Below are 21489 nucleotides of genomic sequence, written 5' to 3' on the forward strand. Positions count from 1 at the left end.
CAGCTGTAGTTGCTACACGTCTTCTGGTCCCATAAAAGTCTATGGGGAAAAGACTTTCTGACTTGACCTCAGTCAGAACTTTCCTGCTGAGTTTATGGCCTCAGTCACGCATTTATATCATACTAAAAAACACTGACGGCTGCTAATGCTACACTTCAGCCTTCTAGTAGATGTGGTATAAATTTGAAGATCCTCTGTAACTTCCGTCTTGACTTTTATTGGATTCAGAAGATTAAAAAAAAAAAAACCAGAAAAAAAAACTCGACCTCTGACCTTGACCTTGAGGCTGAGGTCACTGTGATTCAAACTCGTCTAAGATTTTTAATAGAAGCACTTGTGGTACGAATTTGAAAATCCTACATCGTCTTGTTCTCGTGCTCACAAAGTTGAGTGTCCACGTCGCTCTCCCGCCCAGCAGAGTGATGATAATACATGATTATGGCTGAGGGGTAATAAAAAAAATAGCTGCCTTGGATAACGACTTGCGATTGACAAGTTGTTAGCCAATGAGCAAGCAGTTTCACAGTCAGACCCGCCCCTCTCATCATCTTTTACACCGTCTATGGCTAAATGAGAAACAACTGCACCCACTTCATGTGCGCTTTAAAATATCTTTGGTTATATGCCTAAACCATGACAAGAGAAACAGATTTATGAGTGGTCACTGAAAAATATAAAAAACAAAACAAAAAAATTACTTGTTGCATTGCATCATACACAAACAGGAGCGAACACACCATTCAAGCCCAGCTTTCAAATAAATCCTTTCATTTTTAGCGAATGTGTGCCTGAACAGCCACAGTTGAACAGCTCTGCACCTTACACGCTGGTCCACAAGTTAGATCTGATGATACAACCATCCTATTCCTATTACTGTTGTTCACATACTTGACTGTGATGCTTTGAAATGTGCTGGTGTTCTACATCTTTTTCAGCAGCAAAAGAAAAAAGCTGTCACAACAGTGAGAGCATACGCTGACTTACAGAACCAGAACTAGTCGTGGACGCTTTGAACAACTCATCAGGTGGAGTGTGGCGAGGTAACAAACAACTGAACAAAAGGAGGACTGGCTGCCTTATTATCTGCTGAGGTATGTTTGAGATGATTTCAGATTTAGGTTAACCATTTACAAAAAGACAGGAACTATAAAATTGCTCATACAGCATATTATTTAAAAAACTAACAAAAAAAGATATAGATATTAACAGTGTGATGAGAAAGGCATTACAGATATGACTACAGTCTTCAGGTTTTAAAATGAAAGGTTACTGTTAAGCTGATGACTAGAAAGCTCTTTCAGACCTGTTTTGTTACATATTATGAGCTTAACTCTCTTTGTTCACTGCGCTGGCAGAGTTGGCATGTGCTCCATTGAATCAAATGGGATGTGAAGGACTGGGCATCCTGGGTCAGGGAATTTCCATTGCAAATGATTGCTGCTGAGCTGCTAAGGCAAGGCTTTCTTTTTGTTCGGCATTTAGACAAACATACAAACCGGGACTGCTTTCAGACGGTATTGTGTCGGCGTCGGAGGGACCCACACAGATGCGCACACAGGAAGATGCTGGATGTTCTCCCTCAAACTCAGACTGCATTGTAAAGTTTCCCATGAAGCATTGATTGACTGTTATTGGGTTGTTCAAACGCAGAATTCAATGTTTGTGTGCATGACAACACACATACACACACACTGAACATTGCTCAGGTAGGATTTTTTGGACACTTTTAATCATAATTTTAAGGTAATAGAAAAGTTCAGACATGCAGTGTTACCCTGCTACAGGTAAGTTTCAGCGGGGGTGGATCAGCATACTTTGACACCAGTTTCTATGCTGGATGCTTTTCCTAATACAACTCTCGTGTGGTTCTGTGTTTCCTAACTTTCTCGAACTGGGGATCTTTCATGCGTTAAGTGAATGTGTTAACCTCCACCCTATGAAACCACCGCAAATGAGGAAAATATTGTTTGAAAATCTGAAGTTTTTCCAGTTCCTAATAAATAATGCGAGTTTTCCTTGATTAAAGCTCATTTTGTTTTGGCTTTTTACTCTTTAGTATTCAACACTGTTTTTTCTCTCTCTTGCCAACACACACAGACACATATTACTTCTATTTTTGTTTCCCGATTGTGAAAAGCCTGTCATGCCGTGCACCACAGTTTTGTCAGTTACTGATGCAATGTGGGGACAAATTAGAAGCACTTGGTTTAATGGGTAAGAGCTGTTTGCTGCTCCCTAACAACTGCAGAACTGTTGCCATGCAAAAACAAGTTGACATGAAATTATGGATAAATGAATCGTGCAGCACTTGGGTTACATTTCAGTCATTAGTATTTGCACCGATTTCACAACAGCAATATACATGGAAAATATCACGGGAATTGGCCAATTCTAAGTTCTTTGCTGAAGAAATATGGGAATAAGGAAATGCTAAAAAAATAAAGCAAAAAGTTAATATAAGTACTTTTAAGTCTGCACTATAGTGTAAAAAGTATTCCTTGATGTGAATATGAACTTGAGCGATGTCCCATTCTTGATATATAGGGTTTAATACGATGTTGGTCCACCCTTTACAACTGTAAAAGCTACAACTCTTCTAGGAAGGCTTTCCACAACGTTTAGAAGTGTTTATGGGAATTTTGGATCATTCTTCCAGAAGGGAATTTGTGTGGTCAGATACTGATGGTGAACAAGAACGCCTGGTTTGCAGCCTCTGCTCTCATTAATCTCAAATGTGTTCTATCAGCTGGAGATCAGGACTCTGTGCAGGCCAGGCAAGTTCTTCCATACCAAACTCGCTCCCTAAACTGTTCCCACAAAATTGGGGCCGTGAAATTATCCAAAATGTCTTGGTATGCTGAAGCATTAAGAGTTCCTTTCACTGAAACAAAGGGACCGAACCCAACTGCTAAAAAACAACCCCCCCTCCACCAACTTTACACTTGGCACAACGCAGCAAGAAAAGTACTGTTCTCCTGGCAACCACCAAACCCAGACTCGCCCATCAGATTGCGAGACGGAGAAGTGTGAGTCATCACTCCAGAGAACACGTCTCCATCACCACAACAACCGACACTTTGCATTGCATTTGGTGATGTAACGTTTGGATGATTGGTCATGAAAACAGATTCCTTGAAGCTCTGTACACGTTCTTAAGCTAATCTGAAGCCTACGTGAAATTTGGAGGTTTGTAGTGATTGACTCTGCAAAAAGTTGGCAGACCTCTGGGTCTACAACTTAGTGGATTAGTTGCTGAGATTCCCATCACTTCCACTTTGTTATAATACCACGAACGCTTGACTGTCCAATATTTAGTAACAACTGGACTATTTAGACACGACTGGACTTGTTGCACAGGTGGCATCCTATCACAGTACCATGCTGGACTTCACTGAGCTCCTGAGAACGACCCATTCTTTCACAAACGTTTGTAAGAGCAGTCTCCATGCCCAGGTGCTTGATTTTATCCACCTGTGGCCACAGAAGTGATTGGAACACCTGAATCCAATTATTTGGATGGGTGACTGAATATTTTTGGCAATATAGTGTCCTTTTCGTTTAGAGTTTACATTTCTGGATTTTTAGCTCAGATCAAATAGTTCGTGTGTGTTTGTGCGCCCGCACGTTTGCAGAGTTAAATACAAGTCAGCTGCTGCCGCTCATGCCCCTTTGAGGATGAGGTCTTTGAACGCCAGACAAGAGCAGCAAATGAGAGCAGCACAAGCATATGCAGATGAACATGTGGAAGCTGACACAGATGTGAATGAGACATTCACTTTTTAACGTCTCTCATTTTACATAGAGCCTCAGCAGTATTAGCTGAGGTTTATGGAAATTTTTTATGACTTGCAAAAGAAGTTTAAGATCAACATGTAGTTAGTATCCTGCATTAGTATATCCTAGGTCAGAAAAATAAAAAATAAAGAGCAATCCAACAGATGGAAGGGCATAAAGGCCACTGAGCTCACTCTTACAACCAACAGCTGAAGATTTTCTATTTGCTGTTAACTGAGAAATTTTAGCGCTAAAAGAGCCTTTTCTTCTTAAGGTGACTTAAGGTTCGACAGAGGGCCCAAGCGGGTCATGCTGTGAGGGTGGCTGAGGGCGTTGACTGTAAATGTGTGAATGAATCTTAAGGAAGTTCTGAGGGTGCGTTTGGCAGCACACATTGCATACATACTGATTTTTAAAATGTATTTCTCCATCAATTGAGCGTTTTTATGCTTTCACAGTATTTATATAGCACCTAGGCACAAGACACCTAAACAACACAACTTCCTACCATGTGCATCCTACATGAAACAATTGCTCTTCCCCCGCTTGAACGTTGCTTCTCATCCCTGCACTGAACAAAAACCACTCTGTATCGTACTGTGACATTTCAGGGGAACTGATAATTTGGTCTGCAGCTGCTACAGTGTTGCACACTTAACTTCAAAAGATACATCTTCTAACGGAAACATGGTCTGCACTTAAACTAAAATCAATTGTATCAGAGGATTACCATCTCCACTGAAGCATGTAATAACCAAAGGGTCGTATTATCATCATAACTCAACAAATCATAATCCGCCGCTGCACCTTTAATGGCTTTTAAAAGTATGTCAAAGTCCAAATTGTTGCCACCAGTCATGTATTTAATGACTGTGCCCCTCCACCGAAGTGCCAGTTATTCTGCCCAGCTTTGAATGCTCTATCCCCTGTTGGGTTGTAGCCTAGATTGAGATGTGCAAAAAGCCCGAGAACATTTGAGATTGATTCATGGCTATTTTTACTTGTCCTACTTGAAATAAATGGTTCAGATACTCACAGGAAGATGTCAGGCACTGAAAGGGCTTATTGAACTCATAAAAAAATATCACTGGAAAGCTAAATGGTGTTGGAAGAGGGTATGCTTCAGTGTAGAGGTTTCAAAGAGGGGGAAAAAAGCACCTTTTAATAGTAGAGAACAATAAGCTATCCTCTATCCATTAGCCTGTTACTGAAAGACTGCTGGTATTCTGACGGGTGAAAATGAAAACGTTGGAAAATGTTCATGCGCGCAAACGCACACACACAAACACACAACCAGAGGGCTTTAATAAAAGGTGTGGTGAAGAAGACGTCTCATGTGACCTTGCACCTTGACAAACTCAGTCCACACGTTAGCAGCGTTTCCAGCAGAAGCCACACACATGCAGAACTCCTCTCCACCAGAGCAAAAATTACTCCTCTTATTAAGACATAACTCTGGAGAGAACACAGGCCCTCAACAACACTCATTACCTTAGCATATAGCAAGCACGCCACTGTTCAGTGTTGCTGGCGCTACAATTATGTTAGCGCTGATGACTATCATCACAAGCATAATAAACGCTCTACAGGAACACTGGCATTATGGAAGATGGTTATGGGCTCTCCTGTGGAAATCTCTTGCCGCCATTGCCACTTCTCTGTTGCATAGAGTCACACACACCCTGCCTGCACACACACACACACACACACACACACACAGGCTGAGTGTAAAGCTAAACTGTGTATCTGGTCTAGGTGCTATGAAAGGATTCAGTCACTTCACACACCAGCCATCTACTTGCTGTGACTGGCACAAGTGAGTAGGAACAAAGGAGTCACTGTGGCTGTCACACACACTCCTCGTTACACTCACCCTTTGCCCTGCCAGCTGTCTCTTCATCCCCTCCCACTGTCCCCCAGCTGTGGCTATACATCAAGCAAACCTCAATTCCACACGCAAACACACCCAGCATCTCCTGGGTGGCTTCAGGACCTGGTCTGACCAAAACACTCTCTTCCTCCCTGCTGCGTGGTCACTGCCTATCTGCCACACTGAATGACTGACTGACCGCACTGTTGGGGGGCACAATGTTTTTCGCCATCCACCAACGGTTCATCAGCGTCACACCACTGCACACACCCACAACAATGAACTCATGTGTGCCACGGAAAACATGGTGAGGCTTATTTTTGAGAATATTTTCCACATGAGGCAGTTTTTTTTTGTTGCTTTTAAAGTCTCCAAGATGCTTGTTATTGTTCTCTCTCTTGCCTGCTAGACTTATTTCCCCAGCCACTTAGGGCGTACTACGCCCTTTCACCACAATGCCCTCCCCCCTCTCCTGACAGTTGCCCCGTGCCCCACCACTGGGCTCACCCTTTAATTTGTTAACCCCCAAGCGTTGCCCTAAGCTTCCCACTCTCCACCCCCTTCCTATTATTTATTTACCCCCCCCCCACCCCACATCTTTTTTTAACCATATGCTACAACCATGCCCTCCCCTCAATATGTTTACCCAGTGACAGCCCTCAGCCTGGTCTGGTCAGTCTCAAACCAGTGACAATGCCAGCTCAGCCTCCACCCTAGCAGTGCGGTGACTGGCCACGGCTAAAACACTTTCATCCTGTATGCATCCCCAGCCCAAGTCATACAAAAGCTATTCATTTGGGCTTCACCCATGCCCTATAATTGTCAAGCTATGTAGTAAAATTGAGGGGTGAGGGCTTTGCTTGTGGTACAGTGGCAGCAAAAGCAGAAATGAGGCTGAAGTCTTGCTATTTATAAACTGGGGCAAAGGATTCAGAGGTTCATGTTTGCCTTTTATGGGTTAATTGCTTGTAACCCACATTTTTGCGAAACAGAGACAGAAAAAGAAGGAAGAGGAAAGAGAGAAAGAAAAACACCAGTGGTGGGCATTCCACAGGCCAGGCTTTCATTGCTGTGGGTGCGATGTCATTGGAATGATGTAATCGGTGCATATCAAGCCCTCATACTGTACATCTTTTCACAGAGTGTCTGGAAACAGACACTGTTTGTTTCAGCTGGTCAGGCTGCCCTGCAATTCACACTGGAAGCAAATTAATATCTGATAACATTGGGCTGTGTAGTTCTGTCTGTGCTTTTTGACCTTTGTCTACGTACTTTCTGTCAACAGGAAAAGGATTGGTTTACACGTGGATATCGACAGGAAGTGGCTCACCTTGTACCTTCTGTTCAGATGAGGTTTGTGCTATATAGTAGCTATAAGAGCAAACCACAGTAGCTCTTCTTAACCCCAATGGGAAATCGCACTTTGCATGTAGCAAACCTTCACTGCTTTTACAGAGTGTCCTGCATCTGACAGTTCCCCTATTATTGTAAAACTGCCCTCAGTATTTCCTGTACCTTTCTTCTACTTTGCTGTCTGGGCTGGAAAATGCAGCTTGACAAGTCAAACATGCACACACACACACACACACACACCAAAAATACAAACACTGGGTGTTAAGCTTCCCCTCCAGACAACAAAAGAACAGACACAGCAACAAGCCCCGAAGGCAACATTAAACCCAGCTTGTCTGCCACTACAATACCCCTCTTCTTTCAATAGAGAGCCATGCTGTGACCAAGCGAGCTGAGCCGTATGTGTTATTCCTCACTTCGACATAGCAGGGTAAAAGATAAGGGCTGAGCACACAGTCGACGTGTGACATCCACAGGAAATGGAAAACTCTGATGTGTGGCCAGCACAGACCAGCCAGGGTGACACGGGGTAAGACAGGTGGTTTACAGATGGAGAATCTGAGCGAGCCACAAACGGCAGAAGAATCCCGAGCTCATCACAATGATTCAGCCGAGTGTGAGAGCAACAAAAAACACGGTGTTTATTCTCAGATGGCACGAAGAACTCGTGTCTATAGACACAACAGTGTGACTGGCAGAACTAACAAGAAGCAGAAACTCTGATAAGAACTAAACAGAAGACAAAATATTTGTCTCTGCCAAAGAAAACCATCTCCCACATGGGTGTCTTGACATAGGCATACTCTGCTTTTGACAATGATGCATTAATTTTGTTGTGAACTCAGCTGGCACTCTTATGCTGTACTAATTACTCAGCTCACGAGGCAAGAAAGAGACACACAGAGGCGTTTTTCACACGTATTTCTGATCAACTTAACAAACCTGGGCAGTTACGTAAAACTAATATGTCTTTCATAGTTCACTGAGGTGGGATGAGGCAAGTTTGGACCAAGCATCCATTAGCTTTCCGTCTTAACAGCCTCCACTAGTATCTGCTCAGCTCAGCCTTTATGGTTTTCCATTAGGTGTTACTACCTGGTACCAGGTACCTTTTTAGTGCCTACTCGTCCGGGGTTACAAGCTAGCTGAGTTAAGCTGAAAATGTGACATCGTCAGACTGCGTGCCACTGATTGGCCAAAGATTGTCATCACTGGATGAGTCACAATAGTGACTCCTTAACATGAATTAAAGCCGGCATCTTTGAAACCTGCAATGAGGGAAATAGCTACACACAAAACAACACTGTGGTTCAAGGATGAGGCGTAGACGTTTTGCAGCAGAAATACCATCAATGTCCTCTACTGTTGTGTTTGTGTCACATACAAATGACGACACGAGACTTTTGGCAATAATGACCCCACGCACATTGAGGCGGTACTCAACTGTAATAGAAAACTGCCCAAAGAAAGTAGAGTCAAATTGAACCGAGCCAAGGTACTATTGGAAAAGAGGTAAAAGAGCTTCACCATCTGACCTGATGCTCTTTGACAGCTCGACATCCCCCTGAGCGAGGCTTTGGGAGGCCTTCTTTTCGCTGTGGCTGTTTTCCAGATCAAATACCCTGCTTGAGATTTTCTTCCTTCTAACAAGCGATAACGTTGCCATCAGGGTGTGACAACTAATTATGGTTTGTTGTTTTCCCGGCTGCTTAGAGCCAACAGAAACTCACCTCAGGCTGCTACTGAGCTGTACAGTGGCAGCAAGAGAGATGACCAATGAGGCTTGGAGCAATGATGCCCTGACGAATGCTGCTGCTGCTGCTGGTCAGTGTGTGGGTAGTGAGGGTCAGAGACTGGGCAATATGAATATGTGGAGCTGTATAAATGGAGAAAACATGACGATAGAAGATAAAGACGAGTCAGAAACACTGACAAGAATGCTAGAAAAAGAGGAGGAATTAAAGTCTTTAGGCCAATACATCGTCTTCATTTGCGTAGCTCTCCACCTACATGCAGGATAGAGAGTGGGATGACACACATTTAACCAACACAAAGGCTATGGAGATGCACTTGCATGAAGTCCTGCAGTGAAAAGTTCAAGTAGTAATTGGGTAAAGGGTTGGCCTGAACTGGAAAGACATCAGTCTTACCAGAGTTCACCAAAAGGAGGAAGCAAAAAAACAAAGTCTGATTACCCCTCCTCTGCTGAAGCAGAGATAAAGGACTACCACAAACATGAGCAATAGTGGCCTTTGTTTGTAGCTTTTCCACATATTTTTTAAACTGGTCCCGAGTACCAGCAAACTGCTTGAACAGGCAGATGTGCATCTGCAAAGCCCAGCCCAGCTCTAAATCAGAACCACTCTTTAAAAGAGCGACATAAAGATTGGGTATCCAAGGGATGCAACCACGAGAGGGTGAAATATCAGAATGCTCTGCTTCTCGTACGCTCTTGCGCGTTTTGATTTATTCAGAGAGCCAGAAGCAGCTCCAATATAAAGCAACATATCTTCAATCCAGCGCTTGTAGTTCCCGGGCCTGGAGAGAACGAGCGAGCTGGCGACCTTGGTATATTACGAGAGGCCCTCCACTCCTACATCTCATCTCTGTAGATGTAGCCTTGACTTGTCTAATAGAAAACACTCCTGCTGCACTGACATCAGAGGCGTCAAGCCAGAAAGGGATAAAATTCACAATCTCAGCCCATACATTAATTATACTGTTCATTTAGCCAAGCGTTATCGCACCGTTCCCCTCACCTCTATTCTCACATTAACAGAAATAACCAGAAATGAAAAAGCTCGCAGCAGCAACAAGAAATATAGCAAGCACCCAGAAAGGCTAATACCTGAAAATGTGTTCATATTTGTGTGTTAAGGCTTGTGAGGCATAAACACCATTAAAAAACTGCAGCTACTCATTTTAACAGTATTGTCCTCTTTTTTTTTGCTTTCCTTCAAAGCATTAAATTAAGTCTTAACAGAGTTGCTTTTAACCAATACATAAATCAAAGAAAATTCAGACTTTATAATAATTGCTCAAATTTACTTTTAGAAACAGAAGAACAATGAAGACAGATAAACCCACAAAAACACAACAACACTGGAGATGAAGGGTGAAATAGGTTTGCGGGTTTCTCACCTCAACTGTAATTCACTCTTCTACAAAAATGCAAGATTTTTAAAGGCCATTTTTGGGTAATTCCTTCAAGCAAGCTCTGCTGGATTTACAGAGAGTTCCCAAAGAAAACCAAGAGAGCCTAAAGCTCTTGTTAAATTTACTGAGGGACTCGTGAGGACTTCTCGGGACTTTGCTACCTTCTATCTCATCCAATAACTGCCGAGCTTAAAACGTGCAGCCCTGAAAAGCCGTTTTCCAACATGCCCTTAAACTTTTAACAACGTCACTTGACAAGCGGCACATGTGAGAATATTAAACGGTCTTTAACGTGCCAGCTTCTTAGGACGAAGTCTGTGTGACATGTAATTGCACCCTTGTGAGAACAGCACGGGTGAGCGGGCGTCCTTCCTCATGCACACTCTGTCCAGGTAGCGCTCGTCCCTTTAAACCACAGTACTTCCACTAGTGGGAATCCCTCTGAAATGGTCATTTTATGGAGTTAAAGTGTAAAAATGGCTGAAGTAAAAAGTAGAATAATAGAAAACTTTGGTTTCTATCATTTTACTAAAAAAAAAACTCTACTTATTGCAGCACATAACACTCTCAGACCCAGTAAAGGACCGTTTAAAGAACTGTTAAACTCTATGCAGCAGAACTTAATGTTTTCCTTACATTACTTTACCGTAATAAAAACTCGCACCAGCACCAACAATGAAACAGAAGGGCCACAGTCAGTCTGGTCAGAAATTTGGGTTTGTTACGCTGCATGTGGAGTACCATGGAGCCACTAGTCTCAAGCAGACAGAGGTCTAAGAGGTTTGATACCAACCGAGTATCTAAATAATCCTCAGATTCCACGCAGCTCCCTCTGTATCCAAAAGGCCTTTATTTATGCTTCCCCCCCCACTTACGTAATAGTTCTCCAAAACCAACGCTGACATTTGCAACTGGTGGGGCTCCACTTTAAAGAGTTTACATCAGATGAAAGTCAAATAAATGCATCAATAATTTTTCGTTATTTTAGTACGATGAAGTGTTTGCCTTTTATGTGCAAGGCAAACAAGTTCATAAAAGTCTCTCTCTCGACTTCCACAAATCTAACATCAAAAGGATAATAAAAAATCAAAAGCACAGTTCGGGGAGAGCAGGGCTGAAAACTAGGGCACTTCCATCAATTCACGCTCACTTAAGATCCAAGTGGACAAGACACTTAGGGGCACGTTTAAGAACCTAAATCCTCGAGTTTTTATCACTGAGAACAAGAAATGCACTTCTTAGCTTGGTAACGGTCTTTATTTTTTTTAGTGGATAATAGTTTTTTTAACCATTAGGCAGGTCAAATTAGTGAGTAGTGGAGTAAATGTACAGTGGTGGATTGTCTTCTCTTTTTGCAGGCTGTCCAAATTGGTACCAAGGGCACCTACCGGCCAGATATACCTAAAGAGATTTACATTCCCAACTTTGATTCCTTTTAAATTACTGAGATCAGGACTCAGCAGTGACTTGTGTGTTCTTCAGTTAATGTTGGCACATCATATTTTTATGGATTGACAGAAAGAGGGAACAGAAGTATTGATAAAACCATCGATATATGGACACCAAAAGACAGATTAGGTGGTGACCTGTAATATTAAACACCACCCAAAGGGCTCAGAGACACACGGGCGGGGGGGGGGGGGGGGGGGGGGGGGTGGGGGGGGAGCTATAATTAGTTTACAACATAATAAAACCTGGTTGAAGCACCTGGGTCATACTGACACACGAGCAGCTGTGAAAATGACACAGGCAAGCAGTGGAGAGAAATAAAAACTGACGCAGCAGAGAATTTTGCAAATCTTTGCAGCACCTGTGCACACGTGCCATAATTCATGCACCGAGTGATGCTGAAAACACAAAGCACGTGAGCACGATCCAACTACAGCAGGGACTAATGCCTACTCACAGTCGGGCCATCTGAAAAAGTGGCCAGCTATAAATGTAAAATCATCTCGAGCCTCTCGCACAGCTAAGTGGGGATATAGTAGACAGAGAGGCTATCTATTCATTTATCCTACTGGGTCAGTAGGCTCTAAGCCTGAGAGCCTCTTAGCTAAGAGATGCTAAATACCACAAACACAGAGCAAGAGAGCTGGCTAACCTCTCACTCAGTATTTACAGAGCTCTGCGGCAGAACCACGGCTGGAATGCAGCGGGCAGAGCAAGCATACAGAGGGATCCGTATGAGTTTCTGGGTCATCTAGGGCCGCTTCGTGTCGCATGAAGTCTAGACTTGGACCGAAAAATTCACCAATGGATGGTCTACGCTTAAACTGATTCATATTCTGAGAATGGATGGGCTCGGTGCCCGAGGAGCAGGATATGTATAGTTACACAAGCCCAACCAAGGTTAAGGGTCAAAACGTACCCACGAGCATGTTGCCTTATGCAACCGCCAAGACATCACGGTTTGTGGTAAAAAACAATAAGACTCTCCATCAGTTTTTTCTCATTTACTCTCATCGAGTTGTTCGGCTCTGAACTTAGCCCGAAGCAACAATCAGTAAAGTAAAGAGCAGAACATGGCAGCAGTACCGATGAGATCTCTTCTCACCCATCTATGTGTGATTGGCTGTCTGGCACTTCCCCACTGCACCTTCAGTACCTATGTACTGTTTTAATTAACTTCATACCACAGGGAGCAATTATGCAAGGCAACATTCAACTAATTTGGAACTGCAAATTAATCTCCCCTGAAGCTGTACAATGACAGGCCTATCTATGACCAGTGGAAGCAAGGATAACAGCAAGGATCTCTTTTTAAAGAGACTTTTTGTTTTAATAATAATGTTAAACGTCTATTAAAAAGGCATAGAAAGTTGTGAAGCTTTTTTAAGCTCAGTTCATATTTCACAACCACGCTAATATGTTTTTGCTCTAAAACACATAACTTTTACTGTGTTTACGCAATCCTGCATTTCAGAACTCCCAAAACTGAGACTTTTGGAAATGCTACTTCCTTTGTTTCAGTTTGAGAACTCCAGGATAGAGTTTTACTGGCGTCACACAGAAGCAGAGAGTATTTGGACAGAATGACAGAGACCGATGGGGTCTTAATAGTCAGTTTGTGTCCTGCATTTTCACGAGTTCACTGTACCTGAATGGCAGCTCACTGTAATAGACCGAGATTGCTTTTGAACAGGTGCTAAAAGCACTCTTGGGATAAAGATCGCTTCAGTTTTAAAAGCGTTGTTTTAGGAACAACTTGCATTTACGTGTTTGCAGCTTAAGATGAACAAGCAGTAAGCTCGGGATACATCAGGGAGAAAACAATTTACATACCTCGGCTTCCCTTGGGGAGCAACAACAGAGAGTGAAAAAGTAAATGGGGGGGGGGGGGGGTGCAACGTGAGAGTGCGCAGCTGAGAGGAAACTGCAAGAGACGGATTGCATGTGTGAGAAAGGAAGCATAAGCGAGGGAGCAAGCTAATAAGAAAAAGGCGAGGGGGGGGGGGGTTGTCAGACGTGAGGAGTAGGAAATTAACAGGGTTGCACTTGAGGAGGTGGTGAGAAGATGCCAAACAGTAGGGAGCGTCAAATGGGTACAGAGAAGGATCTCACATGTGATGCGAGTCAAAGAGGCGAGGGCAGGCACCCATCCTCTCCCCAAATGCCTCTCCATCTCAGCCTCTGTGTACTAATCTGATTTCCTGGATTATATTTCGGGATTAAAAAAAAAAAAAAAGGCCCAAGTACTCAATTTTAATTCCATCAGTTTGTTTGGTGAGTCACTGCTGCCGCATTTCATCATCCAACTTTGTTTTGCTCTTGTGTTGCAACACTCCATTTCTGCTGCTGATTTTTAAAACCCTGCAGAGCTAAAGAAATATTTACTCGGCGAGGGGAGCTAACAAGAAATGAAGGTTTGCCGCAGCTGATAAAAACTTAAGCACACGAGTCCCTTGTGTGAACGTAAACCTAAAATATGACGCTGCTGGACTAACCTCACAGCCAGGGTGATGGGGCTACAGGTAGCGCTCTGTTCCCCAGTATGGCTCATGAATGGCCTTCTTTGAGTGGTAAAGCTGTGCCAGACCTCTGCTGAAAATCTCTAACTCACAGTCGTAAGAAGTCACGGGGTGCACATATAGGACAAAAGTGCAAAAAATGCATACAATAATATTCTTATGGACATTAATACTGGAAAAACGACTCCACTGAATCCCTTCTGGTCAAGTTCTGCATCTCCAGTGTAACGACTGCGTGTGTCCCAGTGCTTTTGCTTCTAGGCTACAATCTCACCATGACACGATGATGCCAACATGCTTGCGGTTCCATCACAACAGGGACGTCTTTGGCGGCTAACGGGGCGTATAAACGAGCTCTCACTCTGCCAGAAGTTGCCCAGAGGAGCAGAGGGTCCGAACGCAGACAACAGCGCAGACCCAGGGCTGCACGATGACTGATGCGACGAGGACAGCGCCGAGACACGCTGAGCTGTCTGCTGTTGAGGTCTTTTTAGAACAGCTACAGATTGAAGTGAGGTGGTTACAAAAGTGGGATTCGTGGCATCAAATTGGTAGATTTTCTCATCTTCAGCATGGATTCCATCCACCTCATCTTATCTCACAAGTTTAAAGCAATTGTCAGGGAAGCATTATGGAGCTGTTTCTCGTTTCACTGCGGGGAAAACAGTGCGATGGATTTGTTGCTGCACATTGGAATCAAGTCACAGCGATCCTGTTACAGGGTTTTTTCAGATTTAACACCCATTACACCCCTTTAGCCTATGGATTCTGAGTCTGTTTTTCACTGATTTCTACCTATTCGTCGTGTACTCTCAATCACAGCATGAGGCGTTGAGATAATAATCACTCCAATCCACACATATCTGCTTATGCATTTATAGAATCTGCAGACAAGAGACAAGATTTCAGTGCCAGAAGCTTTTTCTTTTTTTGGGTTTGACTGCAAACAGTAAACAATCTGTAGGGAGAACTAAACAATAAATACATGCACCGGAAGAATCAAAGTCACAAAATCATCAGCTCTCCTTTGATTGGCATTTAGGCTTTTAATTACTTTGAGTAATGCATTTGGATCCGTTATTAGATTATGACCGCCGCACACAACAGGAAGCTTTGGGCCCAATACGTCCAGATATCCACTGGCTACGCTGGAAGAACATTTGATATCATATTTTAATGAAATCAAAATTGATATACATCTCACATTAGCTGATCTACTCCACAGTCTTTCCTCGTAAGAGCAATTTGGAGACGTAATGCTTGGGAATGATGCACCCAGCCCCCGTGTTGTTTATCTACAATATTAACATACTTTCTGCGGTAATGAAGAAGAAGGGGAGCTACTTAGGGCCAAATCTTTGCAAACAGAGGTCTAATGTGGTCTAACGTCTTGTTTCTTGCCACAGGAGTAAGGCAGGAAAACAAAGCAGAAGGTTATTAAATCAGCAATGATGAAAAACTGATTAACTACTGTCTTTCTACCCAAAGAGATTGGATATCCAGCCAGTGCAAGGGGAGGAGTGACAACAGATTCTTCTTCTTCTTCTTCATTTTTTTTTTTTTTTTTTTTTTTGAGGGACAAGACTAATCAGAAGTTTGGGAAACAGCACTCAATAAAACGCATTGATTTGAGGGGGGAGGTCAGGTGAAAACCCACCGGAAGTGAAAAGAGAGAAGTGAAGAAGACCGCTTTAAAGGGTGTGAGTGAAGCTCATGTTGGTATCGCAGGTTCTGATCCGTTTTGAGGATAGCAGAGAGCTTCTGCATGAATCAGAGGCTGTCCGGCTTCTTCTCTCCCTCCTCTTGCCTAATCACAGGCCCGCGGTGTGGCCAGCGTGCAGGGTTGGAGTTACACACGGCGCACAATTAAAGCAGCTCTTTAATTAGGGGGGGGGGGGAAACGTACAGCTTTTTCTTCTTCTTCTTTTTTTTGTTGTTGCATTTAGCCATCAGCAGCATGCACTTCCATCACACAAGCCGGGAAAAGCAGAGACCTCTGCTGCTTCTTGGCTGTATATCTGCAGCAAACACGCAACTTGCAGCATTGCTGTGCACTTGTTTCAAAAAAGGGGAAAACAAGAAACTAAACCGAGGACAAAGCCTGGATTTACTGGCACTTTCATTTATGCATCGCAGTTCAACGTGCATGTTAGAGAGAGAGAGCAGTGATGCTTAAAAAAAAGAAAAAAGAAAATCAGAAAGAGCATGTCAATAAAATAACAGCGCCCGGAGCCGCTGTGAGGCCACCGAAAACAAAGTAGCGACAGGCAGGAGGAGAGAGCCGTGAGCGCAGGCACACTCGCTGCCTCGCTCCGGTGTAACGCACAGACACTCGGGCACGCCGTGGCGAGAGCGCAGCGAGCACACAAAAACACTGCGAGCCACCCCCCAGGAACATTTAGCGCCACAACACGAAGGAAGTGAGACGGAATTTCAGCAACAACAACATTTCTGCAGGAAGAAGGAAACGAGGCTTTCACCAACCTGACGACGCGAGGACGCTTCTTCCACTAAAAGGTCCGGAGTTGTGTGTTGTGAGTGAGAGAGAGAGTGTGTGTGTGTCCGTGTGTGTGAGAGCGTGTCACTCACTGGTGTTTCCTCTCCCTCTCTCTCTCTCTCTCTCCCTCTCCCTCCTCTGCCGTAGAGATAGTGCTGATGTTTCCACTTCCTCTTTTCTTCTGCCGTCTGCTGGCTGGCTTGTGTTGCCAAACAGAGGATGCACGAATGCACGACAGCAGCAGAACTCAAGCAGTCACTGGTTAACAGGAGGAAGGGGACTTTTTAGTAATTATTTATTTTTTTACAGGATGGAAAATCGTCATTTCACTATTTTAGCCCCAAAGCTCAGCTCGGTTTGGTAAATAACAGTTTTAAGTCCAGTGCCAACATACAGAAAGGGAAATGAAAACTTTCTTCTTGTTTTACAGAGTATTTCTGAGTGGAAACCTTCACTCTGTAAAAGTAATCCTCTCCTCACCCCCCCTGTCAATTTATTTACCTAAACATGTAGTGAGGGAGTGTGTGGTGACAGTGGTGTGTATGGGTGTGTGTAGGTGTAGTGTGTTGGATAAGGATGCAAGAGCAAAATCACCTAACAGGAATATCACAGAAATGTGGAAGCTGAGGAAACAGGAAGCATCTTTTCTTATGAGTCCTTCAATAAATGTGCTATAAAGATCGATTTATCATCCCAAAAGCATTTGATATCAGTGTTTGATTAGATTAATTGCCAGATAAGCAAGAAGATGACCATCCCAGTTTGATTTTCGTTCATCGGTTATAACATTCTTGCACAGTCAAGCACACTTTCCGAGAAAATGACAACAAATTGTGTGTATTTGATGTATTTTCTTCTCTAATTTATGTTTGTTACTGTTTGTTTATATTCCTACAAGCAGGGCAATCAAAAACTGACATTAAAACCCAATATGGCTCACGTGTAAAATCATGTGTAGGCTATCTGGCAGTTATTAAAAAGAGTAAAAAAAAAAACAGGCTGGAAGAAAACACTGATTAGAGAAGACAAGAGCAGAAGACAATAGTCTGTGTTGCATCATATACTTAAATGTTACTTCATGCTCTCGCTGATTTTCCCTGATGTCTTTTAGTAACTACGATCCTTAAAAAAACACATCATTCTTGATAAAGAAGGGACTGTCTCCTAAAGAGGACTAAATGTACTTTGCAGTTCATCATTAATGACTTTGCACAGAGAATTTACAAGGCTGAAAATAAATACGCGCTTATTTTTCGGCTGAGAATAATTTAGGAAAAAATGAAATATTAGAAAGGACTTCTGCCTCCCCGAGTGAGCCTACACCAACATGACAAATGGTGGGCCTGCTACAGCAACGATTGAACAGATTATACCTGACAAACAACTCAAATCTGAAGGAGACGTCTTTTTGTTTCACAGTAACTGATGAAACAAAAGCAGATCGGCCTTCAGTCTCTCGGGAAAGGAAAGGCAAACGGGAACAGAGCTTTCAATAATTCATGGTTATTGAATGTCCTCCTGTTTGGAGGGTGGGATTATGACCTTCTAGTGTTACTTTATGTCTGAGGGTATAATGTTGCAGGCACTCTGTAAAGACTGCAGCATCTCCGAGCCACGGTGTCCCTTTAATTTTGATCGTTAATTACCTGCTGTGCTTGGTACCAGAATGAGTGGCATTTGTGGCTGAAAGAGAAAAAGAGTGTGTGTGGCAGGCAGCTCTGCAGCTCGTCCTCGTCTCCACTCAGCGGGAGCAGCAGCAGGAGGATTAATACAGGAGCCCTGTTCGTCCTGGCAAACAATCTGGAGCGACACACCCAGCAGAAATCTCTTAGTCCCTCATTCTGTTTATTTTTCTCTCTGCAAAAACACAGGATGCAAAGCTCGGCCCGTTTAAATGGCAGCCCTCGTCCTCGACTTCACACCCAATCTGACTCCATAAATAGGCTGCGAGGACAGGCACACCTGACCCAAAAATGTAAGAGGAAGAAAACAGATATTTTTATGGGTTTTTCAAGATGCGTCAACACATTTTGTTTTTCTGTGCAAGCATACAGATTTGACTCAGATAATAAATCTTTGTTTGACCTATGAATGCTGCGTGATATGTAATATGGTATGTAATATATTCTAAACAGCACTTACTGCTGCTTTTCTTTTGGGGAAGCAAACAAAAGCATTCTTTTATCCCTCTGTGTTATTTGCGTCATTTGGTCACTGTGACCTTTGGATCCCCGACTCTAACTCGAGAGGGCTCAAGAGCAAATCGAAGGGCTCAGAGATGAGGTCATATTTTCATCTTCTACTTCTATTTTGCCATATTGCTTTAAGACAGCCCACACTTCTAAAAAAGCATCACATGATGCGTTCAATCAAGTGGAAACTCACAGTGCAAGCCGGTAAAACTGCAGAGTCACTCTCATTTCTGGCGTTGCACTCAGAAGGTAAGCACTGGACTGATTTCTTTTTATAGATGTCAGTTGTCACTTGTGTAACTCGCTCTGATTTGGACACATCCTGTTTCACAAACAGCGGGCCAACCTCCGTTCATCTGCACGTCTGGTGTGAAACTTTAATGTCATATCAGATAACACTATCAAAACAGAGGGAAGCCTTGGTGCTGCTTAATTTTCCCTTTTGGCAAACATGGTTATTATTCATGAGTTAAGTGCAGCAGATCTGCTCATAAAGGTTTAATTGTCTACTTTCTTTTTTTCCTCCCATATTTTGGAAAGCAAATCCAGACCATAAGTATCTGAAGGGCTGCATATCTTTGTTTCAGATTTGATTTGATCGTTAACAGAAGACTGGTGTTCAGCAGAGAACGTCAAAATCAGATTTTACCTGCCTAAACACGATGCTCTTACCTTTAGACTTGTCTTCGTTCAAGCTGAGATCAAGTGATTAAACGGGCCAGGATTTAGGATCATTGTTTGTTGTTTGTTTCCATTCTTTTTAATGAAGCGTTGTCCACTGGGTTTCAGTGCATTTTGCTTAATTAGAGCACACAGAATGCTCATATAGACCACCCTGTTACATCCAGCAATAGACCAACAATAACAATAGATGGCAGCGTGCCAGTTCCTTTGGCAAGCCATACATGCTCAAACAGAAGCACCACCGAGTCTGATGATGAATGAGTGTTTCGGCTAGTGAGTCGTTCCTTGTTCTCTTCAGTTTGCTCTATACATGATTTGTTTTTGACAGATTCATGTTTTCTTTCAGCATCCCACAGAAATTGGATTCAAAATGATGCAGGGCTTTTTTTGTAATTGTGAGTCCTCCGAGGCTTCGAGGTCTTTGCTTGATCGTTGACAAGGACTCGTGACACATTGCAGATATAAAACAGGGTTTTCTTAAACACACAAATCCACTCATCCAGATAACTTTTATTCCGCTGTATAACATTTTATTATTTTCATGTGTTCACCTGCCATTTAATAATAATAATGTGTACTTTATTGATCCCCGTGGGGAAATTCCTCTCTGCATTTAACCCATTCACTCAGTGAAGCAGTGGGCAGCCATTGGACGCCCAGTGTGTAGGGACGGTCCCTTCCTCATGGGTACCTCAGGGTGGCCGTTCAGCGGATTCAAACCCCCAACCTTCCGATCATGGGGCCACCACTCTACCTACTGAGCTATCCCTGCCCTTTGTTGTTTCTAAATTAACCCAGCTGCCTATTTTGGGGGAAATAACAACCTTTAATGTCTGGAAATACATTATTAACTTCAAATTACAAGTTGAATCCACACACAGCTAACCTAAGGTCTTATACTCTTACCAGGTTGAACTCCCTTTTCCCTTTAGGAGTGCTTTAATTCTACAAGGTGCCGATGGATGACAGCATCACAAAGCTGCAGATTTGTCAGCTGCACATCCATTTGGTCAATTGCCTGTTACACATCCCAAAGGTAGAGTAAATTTATTGTCATGTTCAAGAAACCAGTTTGAGATGATTTGAGTTTTGATACAAGAAGCGTTATCCTGCTGGAAGCAGCCATCAAGAGATGAGTACACTGGGGTTATGAAGGGATAGAGATGGCCGGCAGCAATATTCAGGCAGGCTGCGGTGCTCAAATGATGCTCAGTTGGTACTAAAGGGCTCAAAATGAGCTACAAAATGATCCCTAGAATCATTATACCACCACTACCTGCCTGAACAGCTGATACAAGGCAGGATGGATCTATGGTTTCGTGTTGTTTAACAAATTCTGACCCTGTTTTTCGCAGCAGAAATCGAGACTCAGCAGATCAGGTAACGTCTCACCAGTTTTCTACTGTCAACTTTTGGGGAGCCCGTGTGAGTTGTATTTTCAGTTTCCTCTTTGCTGACATGAGTGGCACCCAGCGCGTTCTTCTGCTGTTGTAGCCCATCATTTTAAAGGTTTCACATATAGTGTCTTCAGAGGTGCACTTCTGCATAACTTGGTTGTAGCTACTGTTACCCTCCTATCAGCTCAAAGCACTCTGGTCATTTCTCCGTGCCCTCTGGCAACAACAAGATATTTCCAAGCAGAGAACTGCCGCTCACTGGATACTTCCTTTTTTTGGCCTGTTCCCTGTAAACCTCAGAGACGGTTATGTGGGAAAACCCCAGCAGACCAGCCTGTCTAGCACCGAGCACCACGCTATATTCAAAGTCACTTAAATCACCTTTCTTCCCCATTCTGATGCTCAGTTTGAACTTCACCAGGTTGCCATGACCACATCTAAATGCACTGAGTTGCTGCCATGTGATTGGCTGGTTTGCGCTAACGAGCAGTTGTACCCAATGAAGAGGCCAGTGAGCGTAGGCATGAATGAAAACACTATCCTAACAAACTGATGTGAACTTAAAGATGAAACTTGGCCCTTTAGTGTATTTTTTATT

General features: G+C 43.2%; 1 protein-coding gene across 4 annotated transcripts in view; it reads right to left on the bottom strand.

Moving 5' to 3' along the window:
- Nucleotides 1-16736, bottom strand: part of elmo1 (engulfment and cell motility 1 (ced-12 homolog, C. elegans)) — a 105675-nt gene extending 88939 nt beyond the window's left edge. For 2 of the 4 annotated variants that reach the window (XM_085445139.1, XM_085445137.1), the window contains exon 1: nt 16606-16736. The gene's annotated coding sequence lies outside the window, so the exon portion shown is untranslated. The remainder of the gene's footprint in view (nt 1-16605) is intronic. The other 2 variants (XM_085445142.1, XM_085445141.1) reach the window with 1 other exon arrangement.
- Between the last annotated feature and the right edge of the window lie 4753 nt (nt 16737-21489).

Source organism: Copadichromis virginalis, linkage group LG22, assembly GCF_057382275.1.
Source record: "Copadichromis virginalis isolate Kocher_CV1m ecotype Utaka linkage group LG22, C_Virginalis_male_GT1.1, whole genome shotgun sequence".
NCBI lineage: Eukaryota > Metazoa > Chordata > Actinopteri > Cichliformes > Cichlidae > Copadichromis > Copadichromis virginalis.